General features: G+C 44.6%; 1 protein-coding gene across 2 annotated transcripts in view; it reads right to left on the reverse strand.

Moving 5' to 3' along the window:
• The window catches only part of SLC7A1 (solute carrier family 7 member 1), an 84,574-nt gene that overhangs the window by 40,983 nt on the left and 27,900 nt on the right, over positions 1 to 15,691 (reverse strand). The window contains exon 2 of one of the 2 annotated variants that reach the window (XM_007960046.3): positions 4,043 to 4,142. The exons of the other annotated variant lie outside the window; for it this stretch is intronic. The gene's annotated coding sequence lies outside the window, so the exon portion shown is untranslated. The remainder of the gene's footprint in view (positions 1 to 4,042; positions 4,143 to 15,691) is intronic. 2 annotated transcript variants of the gene reach the window in all.

Here is a 15,691-nt window from a genome sequence, read left to right on the forward strand (position 1 = left end):
TACATCTATTGTTTGTTTGTTTTTTGAGACAGAGTCTCACTCTGTCGCCCAGGCTGGTGTGCAGGGGCACCATCTCAGCTCACTGAAGCCTCTGCCTCCTGGGTTCAAGCAATCCTCCCACCTCAGCTTTCTGAGTAGCTGGGACTACAGGTGTGCATCACCACATCCAGTTAATATTTGTATTTTTAGTAGAGATGGGGTTTCACTATGTTGGTCAAGCTGGTCTTGAATGACCCCAAGTGATCCACCCACCTCAGCCTCGCAAAGTCCTGGGATTACAGGTGTGAACGACCATGCCCAGCCACTTCTATTGCTTTTTAAGGAGTTCTTAAAGGCTGAAAAGAGACATTTTAACATATGCCCCAAATAATATTCTCTACAGTCCCCACGGCCACAGAAAAACCTACTGTAAGGACCTCTTGCCTGCTAAAAGTTCACTGACATGCCAGTCATCTGAGACCCAGGACCACATTTTCCTATACAAACAACATGACAAAGCTACAGTTAAGTTCCAAGGCAGCTCACAAAAAGCCATTTAACCCACCTCACTCCTAAAGTAGGACTGGGCACTCCTGAGCCACCCACCAGCCATCAGGGCCAGTGATGGCTCAGGGCATCCATGCTGGCTGCAAGGGTAAACGGGTCCTGTTGGGCTGGGATCCTGTAGAAGGTTTAAAATCAGGGACAAATGTAGAAAAAAAGCAAGGAGGAAAATAATTTCTTATAAAAATAGACAGCAGATGGAAACCACTTTTCAGCTCCCCCTTCCAAGGAGTAAGGAAAGCTGACCTGTGCTGGGCTGGCTTGATGAGGCACGCAGCCATGCTGGGGAAGCTCACATGACAACCAACTGCAGGTGGCTTCTGGGAGATGCAGGCAGCTGCTAGGAACCGCGAGTGGCCTCTCAGAGCTGACAGCAGCCTCCATGTCAGCCAAAAAGAGGCCACGACTCACTCCTACAACTAGAGAACATGAATTCAGCCAACAACCTGAGGGAACGTGGAAGAGGACACTTCTTTAGTCAAGCCTCCAGATGAAAACCAAGCCCAGGCCGGCATCCAGACTGTAGCCCGGTGAGACCCCAAGTGTAGGCCCCAGCGAAGCCCTGACTCCTGCTCTGATTCCTGGCCCACAGAAACACTGAGAAAATAGGATGTGTGTTGTTTTAAGCCAGAGAAATAGATGACTAATCATGGTCCAAACACTCTCGTGTGATAATGAGTGAACTGGCGTTCATTTGCTCACTGAATCCTTGTGGGTCTAAGAACAAGAGCAGCAACTTTCTTTAATACATTGCTTCAGGGGTGGGGATAACCACGACTTTGCCTGAAACTATTTCATTTAACAGAGGCTGAGTGATTTGAAAGTAATTTCCTCCTCCTGGAAAAATGCCATATATTAAATAGCTGTTACTTCATTTTTTAAAAATTGGGTGATCTTCCTTGGGCCATGGTTGTAGGGAGTTCTGGGAGCTATAAAGATGAGACCATACATCGTACCTGCCCTCAGAGTGCACAGTATGGAAAGAAAGAAGCAAGCAAGTAACTGTTCACAATAATCCATCCATGCAACAACTACCTATTATTCCCCTACTATGTGCCCTCTCTCCTTGCAGAGGCTGAGGAAGCGCAGGAAACAGAATAGAAGAGAGAAGACAGAATGTGATAAACCAAACAACAAGCGTGGCCAAGACCGAAAGGCCTCCAGGAGATGTGGTACCTATGTTACCACCCGGCCTGATTCTCTTCAACAGGAAAAGGTGACATCATGGTGGTGCCCAGTAAGCCATAAATTCCCCCGATTCAGACAGGGTTCAGGACTTGTGCCCCAACACCACCCAAGGGCTTCCCCTCACACCTTGATAATGCACTGCCCAGCCCAAGAAGCGGAAGACTCTGACTTAGGCTATTCCCTCAGATGTCAACGCCCAGCCCCAGTGTCAGGTAACACCAGAAGGTGTTCTAAAATAGTCTGTCAAGACAGCAGAAACACATCTGACTGGGGCGGTGGAGGGGCGAAGAATGCAGAATGAACTCACTCTAATTCAAGTCATTCTACTAATTAAGCACCTAAACAGGGAAGGAAAGAAAAGGGTGCTCAAGGCTCACACACCCCAACACACAGTGGCTTCCGGCCTGTGCAGAATGTCCTCCCACTTCCCTGCTGGCCGGCAGCTAATTTTACCCACTGCCTTTGGGAAGGTGCACCTGGTAATTCTGCACCTTTGTTTCTGACACTGACAAGGCTGTAGCAGCCTCATTAACAAGGTGCTTACTTATAGCCTAATCCTCCCCTGGAGCTTGAAGCTTGTGGGCAGCCCCTCCTTCCTCCTTAATTTTTATTTCAAGGCAGGCTGCTCAAAGTTGCTTACATGTGGCAAAGGTCACTGGCTATATCCCCCAGAAGTCCTTCTGATTAAGATCTCAGTGTGGGCTGCTGAGTCTGGGTATGTCTGCATTCCTAATATAGCCATAGTCTCAGAATTAACTATATGAATGGCCTCAAATGACTGTAAGAATGTGAGAGAATGGGAGACAAGTCAGGTGAGGGTCATTACACACACACACACACATACTTTCCCTCAACTGAAGAGTTTTAGCTCTATTTTTTGTAATAAAATAGCAATGATAATGATGAAGCCTCCATACTCAGTAAACATTTTTAGTTTAATGGAGAAATGGCCAGAGCAACTAGTTTAAAGTATTTTATAGCAGAACTCTTTTCCCCAAATGTTGGGAACAGGCTCCCAAATCTGGCCATACACCAAATCTCTGCAGCACTGTGTTATGTTCGTGATGGCCATCATGCCCACGTTGAAGGTCGTTGGTTTACCGGAATAAGGGCAAGGAACACCTGGCCCACCGAGGACGGAAAACCCCTTCAAGGTGTTCCTAAACCACAAACATTATCATGAGTGATCTGTGCCTTAAGGACACGCTCCTGCTGCAGACAACTGGCCAGACCCATCCCTCTATTTCCTGTAACGAATGCTTTTAGTTAATCTATAATCTATAGAAATAATGCTTATCACTGGCTTGCTGTCAATAAATATGTGGGTAAATCTCTGTTTGGGGCTCTCAGCTCTGAAGGCTGTCAGCCCCGATTTCCCACTCCACACTCTATATTTCCGTGTGTGTTTCTTTAATTCCTCTAGTGCTGCTGGGTTAGGGTCTCCGACCGAGCTGGTCTCGGCACCCAAACTACATCCTATGCCAAACCCAAATAGAAAAATCAGACAAAAATGAAGCTACTCTTATTTAAAGAAAGATAGGGGACACAGAGCCTCACTGGCCAGCCTTGACTGCCCCCCTGCCCCACTTGGCTCTTATGCCCACTTGGAATTAACTCTCAAGCTGCAAGGAACAGCCTGAAACACCACTGCCCTAGAGCAGATGGCTACAGCCCCTAAACCAAGAACAAGTTACAGCAGAATTTCTAAGTAAAAGGGTGAGAAGTAAGGAGAAGAGTCAGAAGAATGGGAACAAGATGAAAAGTTCTGGGGTAGGAAGAGAACTGTAAGCAGCCCTTGACCTTGAGAATTGCAAAGGCTCCAGGAGTCACACAGAGAAACACAGCAGGACACAGCACAGCCGCTGTGCTGCACGCCAGTGCCCAGGAGCTGGGTGGCACACAGAGCACGAGACACAGTGCCCAATGTCCGCACCAGTAATGACGTGGGACGGCTCCAGGCTGATCCTTCCCCAGAGCCTGCCCTGGTGACCAGGCCTCAGGGACGGAAGGCCTGGCCAGCCACAGGATATCAAGAGTTCTGTTGGAAGGAAATGCAGGAATTTAAGGAACACACTAAAGTGAAAAGACAAGCCTGTTTTCTGCTGGGTCAATGGGTCTGGACAGCTAGCCACATGAGTCTGAAAAATTACAGCAGTTGGGAATCTAAAAAAGAAGACAACTGGGGGTTTTAGTTGACAGTTAACTTAAAAAGTCAACAGACAACCAGCAGTCTAAATGAATAACATATTCTAGCACAAAACAGAATAACATATTCTAGCATGCTGCTGTCACGCTGACAGGTAGACTGTACCTGGAATATGACGTGAAGCCTCAACACCTTCTCACCAGAGGACAGCCTCGATCTTGCAGCAAAGAAGTGTCAGGAGGGATACAAGGAAGGTTTCAGAATCCTGAAAGGCAAGGAAGAGCCATCAGAGATGTTCAGTTTCGACCCCAGAATCTCCAAGTCTGTGGCTGGTACAGTGAAAATAGATTCAGCTCAGCCCTGCTGTGGGAAACACATGCCACCTTAACAGCAACTGAAGACAGGGTTGACGGCAAAGGGGACCACCATGGGGCGTCATCAGGAGAATTCAGGGAGAAGATGGGAAGCCAGACTAGATGCCCTCCACACCAGAGATTCCACTGCTTTACCTCTGAAATCGACTCTCATATTTCAAAGAGAAAGATATAAAAGCGTCACACTGGCAATTTCCACAAATCTAGGGCACAGTCGTAGGCATGCAAAAGCTCTGAGGCCCCGGTTAGGGGCCAAGAAGGGGAGTGAGTCCACTCCTGACACTGGTATTGACCAGCAAGGTCAGCAGGGGCAGAAAACATTAGCTGGTGTCTTCTGAAAACACTTGGACTCCAATTCGTACAATCGAGCATTTAGTGATGGAGTCCTATGGGTGCTATTAACAGCTGCCATGGCAGCACGGAGCACACGTCTGCCCATAACACCAAGAGTCTCAGCATGGGCAGAAGGTTATCCTAAATCTGGGAAGCAGGACCTTGTTGCCTTGGAATGCTGGCCAGTGACTGGGAGTACCTGGTGTGAACGCAGCCTGAGGACACGCTAGGAAGAACCTTGTAGATGCATGGCATATAAAGTCCTTTGTTTTCTAAATCTTACCATTTACACTCTGCACAGAATCTTGCACTCGCCCGGGAGCTGAAGAGGTTTAATTAAGCTGTCTGAAATATGATTTGCACCTAATGTGAACCCAGACAAGATTATCATTACACAAAAAATGCACATAAACATGCTCATCAACAGCTAGAGTTTTATAACTTAGACAGCAGCAAACCAGACTGCCCACAATTGGAATCTTATTCTATTCCCACCTGCGTCATCTTTCATACATTGATATTTCATCCTACATTGATATTTCATTCCTTTTCACTTTCTATGTTGAAAATGTCAAACTCACAGAAGTTGAATGCTTACTCTTTATCTACACTTCCCAATATTTAACATTTTGCCATATTTGCTTGATCCCTCTTTAGACAAATATACGCTTTCCTTATGACCATTGTGATAAGCAAGCTATAGACAGCATGACAACTACCTCTAAACATGTCAATAAGTAATTGCTAAGAATTACACTGTGTTACCAAACTGTAATGCCATGATCACACCAGTGGAACTGAACATTAATTCAATAGTATTTAAAACACAGTCCACAGGATTAAGAAAATGTGGTACATATACACCACGGAATACTATGCAGCCATAAAAAAGGATGAGTTCATGTCCTTTGTAGGGACATGGATGAAGCTGGAAACCATCATTCTGAACAAACTATCGTAAGGACAGAAAATCACCGTATGGTCTCACTCATAGGTGGGAACTGAACAATGAGAACAGTTGGACACAGGGTGGGGAACATCACACACCGGGGCCTGTCGTGGGGTCGGGGGAGAGGGGAGGGATAGCATTAGGAGATATACCTAATGTAAATGACGAGTTAATGGGGGCAGCACACCAACATGGCACATGTATACATATGTAACAAACCTGCACGTTGTACACATGTACCCTAGAACTTAAAGTATAATAAAAAAAGAAAAAAGAAAGAAGACAGTCCATAATCAAGTGTCCCTAACTGTCAATTACTGCTCTTTCTTGATGCTCTATCATGTACCATGAGAGCACCAAGAACAATGAAGGTTGATAAAGTCAGGCTCACAGCCCACCAGGGACACAGCATACTGGTGCCCCACTGCAGGGTGGGTGCCAAGGGGCCATGATTGGGATTCGTAGTTTAACAAGTTAACTCTGGAAAAAAAGGGGCAGAATGTAGAAGGGAAACAACTGACAACATTTGCTTCGAGTGATAAAATTTGAGAGCTTTCAAGAAAAAAATGGGAATTTCAGAAAACTTGTATTTGTCATCAAGATGTGGACAGCTCCCTAAAAGTTGAATTTTTCTATGACACTGGGGGTGATGTTAACAAATGTGATATTTTAAAAATATATGATGAAATGTGCCAGCATTTGGAAGATCTACATGATTCAGTAAAACATTAATTCAGTAAAACAGAATCATAAATGTGTAGACTGATTCGAAGTTTAAGACAGACCCATCATTTTAGAACAAAGAGCTTACTGAGATGGCTTCAGATCCCACAGTGGAACCCACTATTGCCTGTGGAGTTTTAATGTAGTATCAAGAAAGAATATCTACAATTACCTGAAAAGGCCACTAAAGTGTTCCTCCTTATACTTTAAGTTCCTCCTTTTCCAGGTACATCCCTGTGAAGCCATATTTTCCTTACATACTTCAACTAAAACAAACGTCCAAACTGACTGAATGCAGAAGCACATACATGAATCCAGCTGCCATAAGCTAAACATTAAAGAGGCTTGTAAACATGTAAAACAATGCTACTCTTCTCACTGAATTATTTTTGTTCTGGCAAATAGTTACTTTTCATAAAAATGTTACTTATAGTAACACAAAATGGCTTAATCCTTGTTATTTTAGGTAAATTAAGACGTTTATTTCAAGTCGTTCTAAATTTTAATTTCTTTTATGTTTTGTTTTGTTTTTAAGACAGGGTCTCACTCTGTCACCCAGGCGACAGAATGCAGTGGCACAATCTTGGCTCACTGCTGCCTCGACCTCCCTAGATTCAAGTGATTCTCCCACGTCAGCCTCCCAAGTAGCTGGGACTACAGGTGCGTACCACCACGCCTGGCTAATTTTTTGTATTTTTCATAGAAACGGGGTTTCGCCACATTGCCCAGGTTGGTCTCAAAATTCCTCAGCTCAAGCAATCCACCTGCCTCAGCCTCCCAAAGTGCTGGGATTATAGGGGTATGCCATTGCACCCAGACTACATTTTATTTCCAATTCATAAGTGTTGATAGACACAACCCACATAAGCGAAGCTTCTGGGAGTCCTCAATACTCTTTAAGGGTGTCAGAGGGGTTCCAGACCCTACAGTTTGAGAACCAGTGCTTAAAAGGTTGCCCAGTGAAATGAACACAGCCAAGCTTAATATACACTCAACAGGAGGAATGCTGCTGTCCTGCTTCTTAGGCATGAATTCAGCAGCCTGCCGCAGTGACACTTGCTCCAGCCGCAGTCTCCTGTCGTGGTATAAAAGCAGTTAATGCTAAACCTAAAAGTCTAAAGAAAGGCATGCCATATGTTAAGCCAGGATGAACTCATCAGGATTAACGGGACTGGAATGCATAGCAAATAAATTCATTAGCACCACTTCCCTTTAATCCAAAAATGTTCCAACCAATTTATTGTAATTTTTGAGATTTGAAAATTCCTTTGTTAAAAGCAGAGTAATGCAATGCTACGCCTCAGACGTAAAGAGTTCAATTCCATTTGTTGCATAAATATAGCAAGCAGCATTCCAACATTACCCTTGATGGGCTTCCAGGAGGACATGCGGACTGTGAAAGTGTGATTGTGACACCATGTGGCTATATTGTAATACAGTCATGCGTCATGACTTAATGACAGGGATGTGTTCTGAGAAATGCGTCTTTAGGTGATTTCATCCTTGTGTGAACATCCTGCAGCGTACTTAGAGCGTACTGACAGAAACGTGGTGGGATAGCCTACTGCACACCTAGGCTGCATGGGATAGCCTTGGCTCCTAGGCTACAAACCTGTACAGCATGTTACTGTGCTGAATACTGTAGGCAACAGTCACACAATGGTAAGTATCTGTGAATAGAAACATAGAAAAGGTACAGCAAGAATAAGATACAAAAGATAAAAATTGGTACCTCCTTATAGGGCACTTGCCATGAACAAAGGCTGCAAGACTGGAAGTTGTCCTGAGGGTCAATGAGTGGGGGGGAGTGAACGCGAGTGGGGGGGAGTGAACGCGAGTGGGGAGGAGTGAACGCGAGTGGGGGGAGTGAACGTGAGTGAGGGGGGCGAGAATGTGAGTGAGGGGGAGTGAACGCGAGTGGGGGGGAGTGAACGCGAGTGGGGAGAAGTGAACGCGAGTGGGGGGGAGTGAACGCGAGTGGGGGGGAGTGAACGCGAGTGGGGGGGAGTGAACGCGAGTGGGGGGGAGTGAACGCGAGTGGGGGGAGTGAATGCGAGTGGGGAGGAATGAACGCGAGTGGGGGGAGTGAACGTGAGTGAGGGGGGCGAGAATGTGAGTGAGGGGGAGTGAACGTGAGTGGGGGGAGTGAACGTGAATGAGTGGGGAGTGAATGTGAGTGACGGGAGTGAATGTGAAGGCCTGGGACATGACTGCACAGTGCTGGAGACTTCAGGAACACTGTACAATGAAGCTACGCTAAATGTGTAAAAAATATTTTTCCTTCTTCAGTCATAAATTAAGCTTAGCTTACTGCAACGTTTTTACTTCACAAACTTTTTTGTAATAACACAGCTTAAAATACAAACATGACACAAAAGTACAAAAATATTTTTATGTCCTTATTCTACAAGCTTTTTCTATTTTGAATTTTTTTTTTTACTTTTTCAACTGTCTTGTTAAAAACCAAGATGCAGACATACACATTAGCCTGGGCCTACACAGAGCCAGGATGATCAACGTCACCGTCTTCCACCTCTGCGTCTTGTCCCACTGGAAGGTCTTCAGGGGCAGGAACACACAGGGAGCCGTGATCTCCTGTGATAACAATGCCTTCTTCTGAAATACTTCCTGAAATAACTGCCTGAGGCGACTTTACAGTTAACTTTTCTTGTAAGTAGGACTACACTCTAAAATAACGATAAAAACTATAATATAGTAAATATATAACCCGGTAACACAGTCATTTATTATCAAGTGTTATCTACTGTACCTAATTGCATGTGCTATACTTTTAGATGGCTGGCAATGCAGTACGTCTGTTAACCCCAGCACCACCCAAAACACGTGAGTAACGCATAGCAGGACAATGTCAAACGACAAGACATCAATAAGCAACAGGAATTTCTCCAATCTATTATAATCTTATGGAACTACTATCATAGATGAGATCTATAATAAACCAAAACATCATTACAGGGTTCATGGCTGTATATTTATAGTGGATACCTGGCAGGCCAAGAGAAAATCCGTGCATAAAATAACCCCAAAATATCAGAAAACATATCCCACTGAACAATTCATAAATCAAAAGGAGTCAGGTCTTTCCACTAAGTACACTGATAAGAACCACTAAAAAAAACTTTAAATTTATTAAACATAATGCCCAACATTTTGGCAACTTACATAGCAGCTTCGCCTGTTCTTATTCTATTCTTCACTCAACAGTTATGTACTGAGTGCCAGGTACAGTTCCAGAAACTGGGGATGCAGCAGTGAAGTTACTAGACCAAAATCCCCATCTTTGTGGACTTAATGTTCTATTAATGGGAATGCCTCTTCAAAAAATAAGAACGGAGCAAACCCTAATGAAGGCAGCACACTTCTCATCTCCTGAAGTAACTGCATGAAACAAGGAGAAACAGAATGAGCGCCAACCATATGTGCAGGTGCTCATTCCCAGCAGGAGGTCAATGTCACCATTATCAGTGACGCGCTGAGGGGGTGTCAAGAATGAAGCTACAAGGGACCACAGTTCAAGGCAGTGGGGAGACCTCTGTGAAGTCAACCAATAACTCTGGTGAGAGCCGAGCCCTTTGGGATGGCCAGATTCCTGTGGAACAGCCCAGGCAGCTGCCGAGGGGATAGGTCGGGGGTGTCAGAGTCTTGGAAAAAGAGGGGGTTTCTAGTTTGAAAAGGCAAACTACAATTAGTTCAATTTTTCCTTTGACATAAATATTGTCTTGAAATTTCCATGAGTTTTTTGTTAAAAGCATTGCGCTGAGACTGAAATAACTTTACTGATCAAAGAGAGTGATGGAGGACAGAAATCAAAACCTAATGTGCACAGTAAAGACTTCAGCATCCCTGGAACCACAAGGGCAGGTCCCAGGCATCACCGAAGAATCCAGAACTGCCCTCTGAGGCTCTCATGGTCTGAGGTCCTTCCGCCCCTTCTGTGATGGTCCCACACACGGCACCACCGGACTGTGTCAACAGGTGACCATCCTAGAGGCTGTTCTGCAGACACACTGAGAGCTGCGATTCCCAAAGGCTTTTCTGAAACACAGAAACGGAGGTATCCCCTCTGTCCTTGAGCCTTCCAGTCCTGAAAGTCCAAATCTTAGATTTATCCAGACTCTTGTTAACTGCAGCAATACAGAGTAATGGCAAGGGGCACAAATGGTACTACAAACCAAAACTGTCAAGTATCACGTTCCCCTGCATTCCTGACTTCCGTAGTTCCATCCCAGCATAGCATACTGTCAGCCTGCCAGCTTCCCCATGATCACGCCCTGTCCTTTACCTGACGACAGTGAATGTTCCAGCTTTCCAGCTGTTACTCAACAGTCCCCAGGCTAACTCATAGAATAGATTCGTCTCCACATGAGAATGTCAATAGTTCTTCCCCTACTTTAAGATTTCATTTTATATTTCACACTGACAGACAAAACTGTATATATTTACTATGTACAACATGATATTTTAAAGTGTATACACAGGTTGGGTGTCTCTAATCCAAAAATCCAAAATCTGAAATGCTCCAAAATCTGAAATTTTGAGCACCAACAATGATGCTCAAAGGAAATGCTCACTGGAGCATTTCTAGTTTCAGATTTATTTTTTGGATTAGGAACGCCCAGCTGGTAAGTATAATGCAAATAGTTCAATCTGAAAAAAATCCCGAATCCGAAAAGCTTCTGGTTCCAAGCATTTTGGATAAGGCATCCTCAACCTTTACACTGTGAAATGACTGAACCTCACTAACTAACATATGCATTACCTCACACAGTTATCATTGTTGTGGCATTCTCCTAATTTCTAATGTCTGTCCTGGCTCCACTGTTATTTGGAACCTATACCAGTTCCTGTCCACTCCCTGAGGAAGCAACAAAATTTAAATGCAAAAGCTGTTGGAAAGACCACACAATCTATATAAAATTTGTGGCTCTACAATACTTACTAGGGGATGGGAGATGACAAACTCTAAAGGAAATGTGGTCAAGGAAGAAACAGCAAGATATTTATCCTACCTTCAGCCCTTCAATAATTAAAACTACTCCAGCTCATTTTGCGCCCAGGAAAAGATCGTTTGGCTCAAAATTGCATGATTTGTCCTTCCTTTGAAATGCAAAATACTTTGAGAAAAGGCTACAAATGCCTTCTGTGCTGCGCACTGCAAAAGGCTAGAGAAAGCCATTCTAACCTACTGGTGTAAATCTAATGATGGCTCCAAAAGGGGCAATGAGAGAGACCGGGAAGACAGATTTGGGCCTGCAGTGCAGTGGCTTTCAACCGGGGGTGACTCTGTCCCCTGGAGGACATCTGACAATGTCTGGAGACATTTTACGTTGTCACAATTGAAGGATGGTGGTCAACTAGCAGGCAGAGGCTAAGGATACAGCTAAATCCATGTACCATGCACAGGGCAGTTCCCTCAACAAAGAATGATCCATAATGTGCCAAGGCAGAGAAAGCCCGCCTTACCGTGTGCAATGGTGGACGGCAAAGTGTTCTACAAAGTTACTTGAGTAGGTTTTTTAATGTTTCACTATTCAAATTATAATATTAAAAATTACCAATGTTGTCTGCAAAATAGGCACAAACATATTCACAGGAAAGCAAAACTTTGTCACCACACCCCAGGAGAACCCTTGATGTCCCTGAACCAGGTAGTGAATAGCTAAGAAGAAGCAGGGGAAGAACAGCAGTAAAGGATGAAAAGATGGAGGAGACGAAGACAAGTGTCCCACTGGAATGAATCCAGGCTCTGGTTTCTAAGAGTGAATCTGACAGCTGGTGCAATGGCTGGGGATGCCTTCGCCCTGCAGGCAGCATGGAGAAGACAGGCAGCTTGAAGAGACGGGACTGCCAGCACGACTCTGTGCTGTCATGGGTCTCCCAGCAAGGGCAGGGATACCCATCCCCGCTTTATGGATGAGATGCTGATGCTCAGGAAAGGTAACTCAACTCTGAAACTAAGGCACCACTGCCAATTTATTAACAAGTCCTCCTGTCCCAAAAAAGACAGGGTTTTGGTGCTCCTGGGGGAAGGCAATCTTTAGCTGGTGAGAGGCAGTTTTCACCATGGGGAGGGCAGCTTCTCTACAAGTGATGCTCTGCCGGCCAATGAGAATTTAAAAACACCAAGTCCTAAGCTGGAAGAGCTGGAAGGACCACACAGTCACCAAATGCACGAGTCCTCTCAAGACAGTAAAAGGAAAACCATGACTAACACAGGAAAATAGTGGGGAGAAAGAGGAAGGGAGGACAAGGGCTGGAGGAAGGGGTGGTCTGGAAGAATACACTGATTTTCCACTTGGTCATTTCCCGCCTTCCATTTGACATGCTCTCACCAACTATCCTGCACAGCTCACCTCTGGCTCAGTCAACAATAAATGCACCCGTGAAGTCAGTTACAGGCCCATTGACAATAACAACAATAAAGGCTAACACTGCTGCTAAGTGCCTGCGATGCACCAGTGCCCTCTCCTCAGGCACGTCTTCTTAAATGAGTATGTAATCTCATTTAATACTCAAGCCAAGCCTTTGAAGGTTATACAGCTGTTACACTTGCTTCACATGTGAAAACACCAGCTGCATAAAGTAGGTTCTGTGAAGTGGAATCTCAGCTCAAACCTCAGGGTGTGCATCTAACTAAATCCATGATGCTCCATTATTCTCAATACTACTGAAACTCTATGCCAGACTTATAATAGCTCCCCTAGGGCAACAGCCATAATGAAATTACAGTACAAGTTTAATTAGATGCACGGACGATCCTCCCACTTAGCAAATGCAGTCAGAGGCAACGGGATGAGGAGGCCCAAGTCTTGAGGAAGACATTGATATCAATCCCTGCTCAACCACGGACTGGCTGAATAAGCCTGGACAAATTATTCTGAATCTCAATATCCTGCCTTCTCCAATGCAGAAATGACTGCTAAGCTCAAAGAATTATTTAAGAAAATAAATAGAGATTATGTATATAAATACATTAAGCGCTTTTCAAAATAAATACATTCTTAGATCATTTCTTTGAATAAATGACATGCTTCCCGAAATACTTTCGCTTCATTACATTCTGTTCTTCAACTGCACTGGCTTGTAGCTGGCATTCTGAAATTTCTCTGCCAAAGAGCTAATAAACTACACAAAGAGATAAACGCAGCCAGGGGGAGCTGCTATTTAAAGAAATCCTCTAGTTTAAGTGAAGAATTGTTTGATGTGTGAATAATCAGCTCTTAATTAATGGGTTGTCAATATTTTTAAAGAATTATCTCATTAATGAGCTGCCTGGGTAGACTGTGGCATCCATCCTGAATTAGGATATTTGATGTTTCTGTCTGCCAGTGACTTAACCCGAAAGAGTACAAAATACAGACCTTGCCAGTGAGGAGGTGACTATGTTACCGAGAAGGGAAGAGAGCTGCTCATGGAGATGCATGAGCACAGTACAAACGCAGCGGGGTAATCTCAAGGTGGCCAGCAGAGAGAGAAAGGAGGCCTGGGGGGACTTCAGGGCAGAGCCAACAGACCCAGCAGGCATTCCCAGAACAGGGCCTGGAGGAGCACAAAGGGTTCAGGGAGTGCCAGGGCATTGGCCTCCCAAGAGGTGGGGCAGAGGGGGCCTGCTGTCGATGATCTAGGCCCACCTTCTCCAGGATCTCTTCCAGGTCTATGAAGGTCTTCCCTAAACACACTTACACACTTTGGCCCACACTTGTACACTCTCCCGTGACTCAGTAAATCCGATCCACAGTCCTTTATACTCAGGATCCCTTTCTGCCATCTGCCAGGGCACAGGTGGCTCTTAGACCACTACAAAAAAAAAAAAAAAAAAAAAAGCCTCTGTGCACCTACTTCTGCCCCGGAGAAAGGCCTGGGAAAGACAGTGTCCCTCAAACGTGCCTGGTGGGCTCCTCTAGGACGCGGACAGTAGCCCACCTTACCATTTTCCTGCTCCCAGTTCCTGAGCAGCCTCTTCAAGTTATCCCCACCCTGCTCCTCTTATCCAAAGCTTCCTAACGCAGCAGCATCTGTACAGAGAAGGGATCCTGAGGTTCTGGGCCAAGGAACCATCACCCTGCCTAGACTCTCACACCTCTCAAAAGGCGGTGCGTTCGATCATTGTTAACCCACCTCTTTGCTGAGTCAAAGCCAAAGTTATTTATCCTTTCTGGGGCCTAAGAGATGGTGTGGACTGTTTCACCAAAACCCAAGTAAAGGAGGGCAGCAGCGCTGGTTGTGTAACAACGTAAATGTAGTTAATGTGGTTGAACTACACACTTAAACACGGCTAAGATGGTTAGTTTGGTTATGTGTATTCTCCCACAATTAAAAAATACTTACAATTCAAAATGGAAAAACAAAACAACTAGGAAGATTCCTCAGAAAGTGCACGGAGGTACAATACAGCAATCCCATTAAGGTCAATGCTCAAGATAAAGGAAAGCAAGTGTCCACACGAAAATGTACACCAATGTTCACAACAGCATTATTCATAATAGCCAAAAAGCAGACACAACCCAAACGCCCATCGACTGCTGAATGGATACACAAAATGTGGCACATCCAGACAAAGGAATATTATTCAGCCATAAAAAGCAATGACATTCTGACGCACGCTGCAACACGGATGAACCTTGAAAACACGATGCTGAGTGAAAGAAGCCAGGCATAAAGGGTCACATTCCGTGTCATTCCGTTTATATGAAATGTCCAGGATGGAGATAAAAAGGAGTTCGGTGGTTGTGCAGAGCTTGGCTATGGGTGCGGAATGACTGTTAATGGGTACGAGTTTCCTTTTAGGGGTGACAAAAATATTCCAAAATTAGGGCGATGACTGCATAACCCTGTGAATTTGCTAAAAACCACTGAATTTATACTTTCAATGGGTGAGTGTTATTCTATGTAAATTAGATTTATAAAACTATTTTTTGGAAAAAAAAAAAAAAAAGGCGGAGAGGAGCCCAATCCAAAGGGACCCCAGTATAGTTTTCCCACTAACCATAACAGGCAGATCTGAACTTGAACTTCTATTCGAGTTCAGTTGCTAAGGCAGCACTTCCTCCCACATACTTCGATTCTCCTTCAAGTCAAAACTCTACCACCCCACTCCCCCAGAAATCAATCATCATGGCTCCAGTTGCCGTCGGTAAGAGGCTCTCCACTCTACTTGCACAAGCTATTTATTATAGGTAACCGTCATTCTGCTTTGAGAGTTTCACGAGGGTGAAATTAGCTCCTATCTGATAAACTCTCCCTACAACTGCCACCTCATCTTCTGGTGTTCTGTTACATTGCAAATACAAGCTCCTGTTTTAATACACAGCTTAAATACTTCACAACGACAGGAAACAGAATAATAAAAACGGGGAAGGCTGCAGCATTTTTTGGTTTACATAGTGCCATACACATGGTTTTTAAGCTTTTAGG

Source organism: Chlorocebus sabaeus, chromosome 3, assembly GCF_047675955.1.
Source record: "Chlorocebus sabaeus isolate Y175 chromosome 3, mChlSab1.0.hap1, whole genome shotgun sequence".
NCBI lineage: Eukaryota > Metazoa > Chordata > Mammalia > Primates > Cercopithecidae > Chlorocebus > Chlorocebus sabaeus.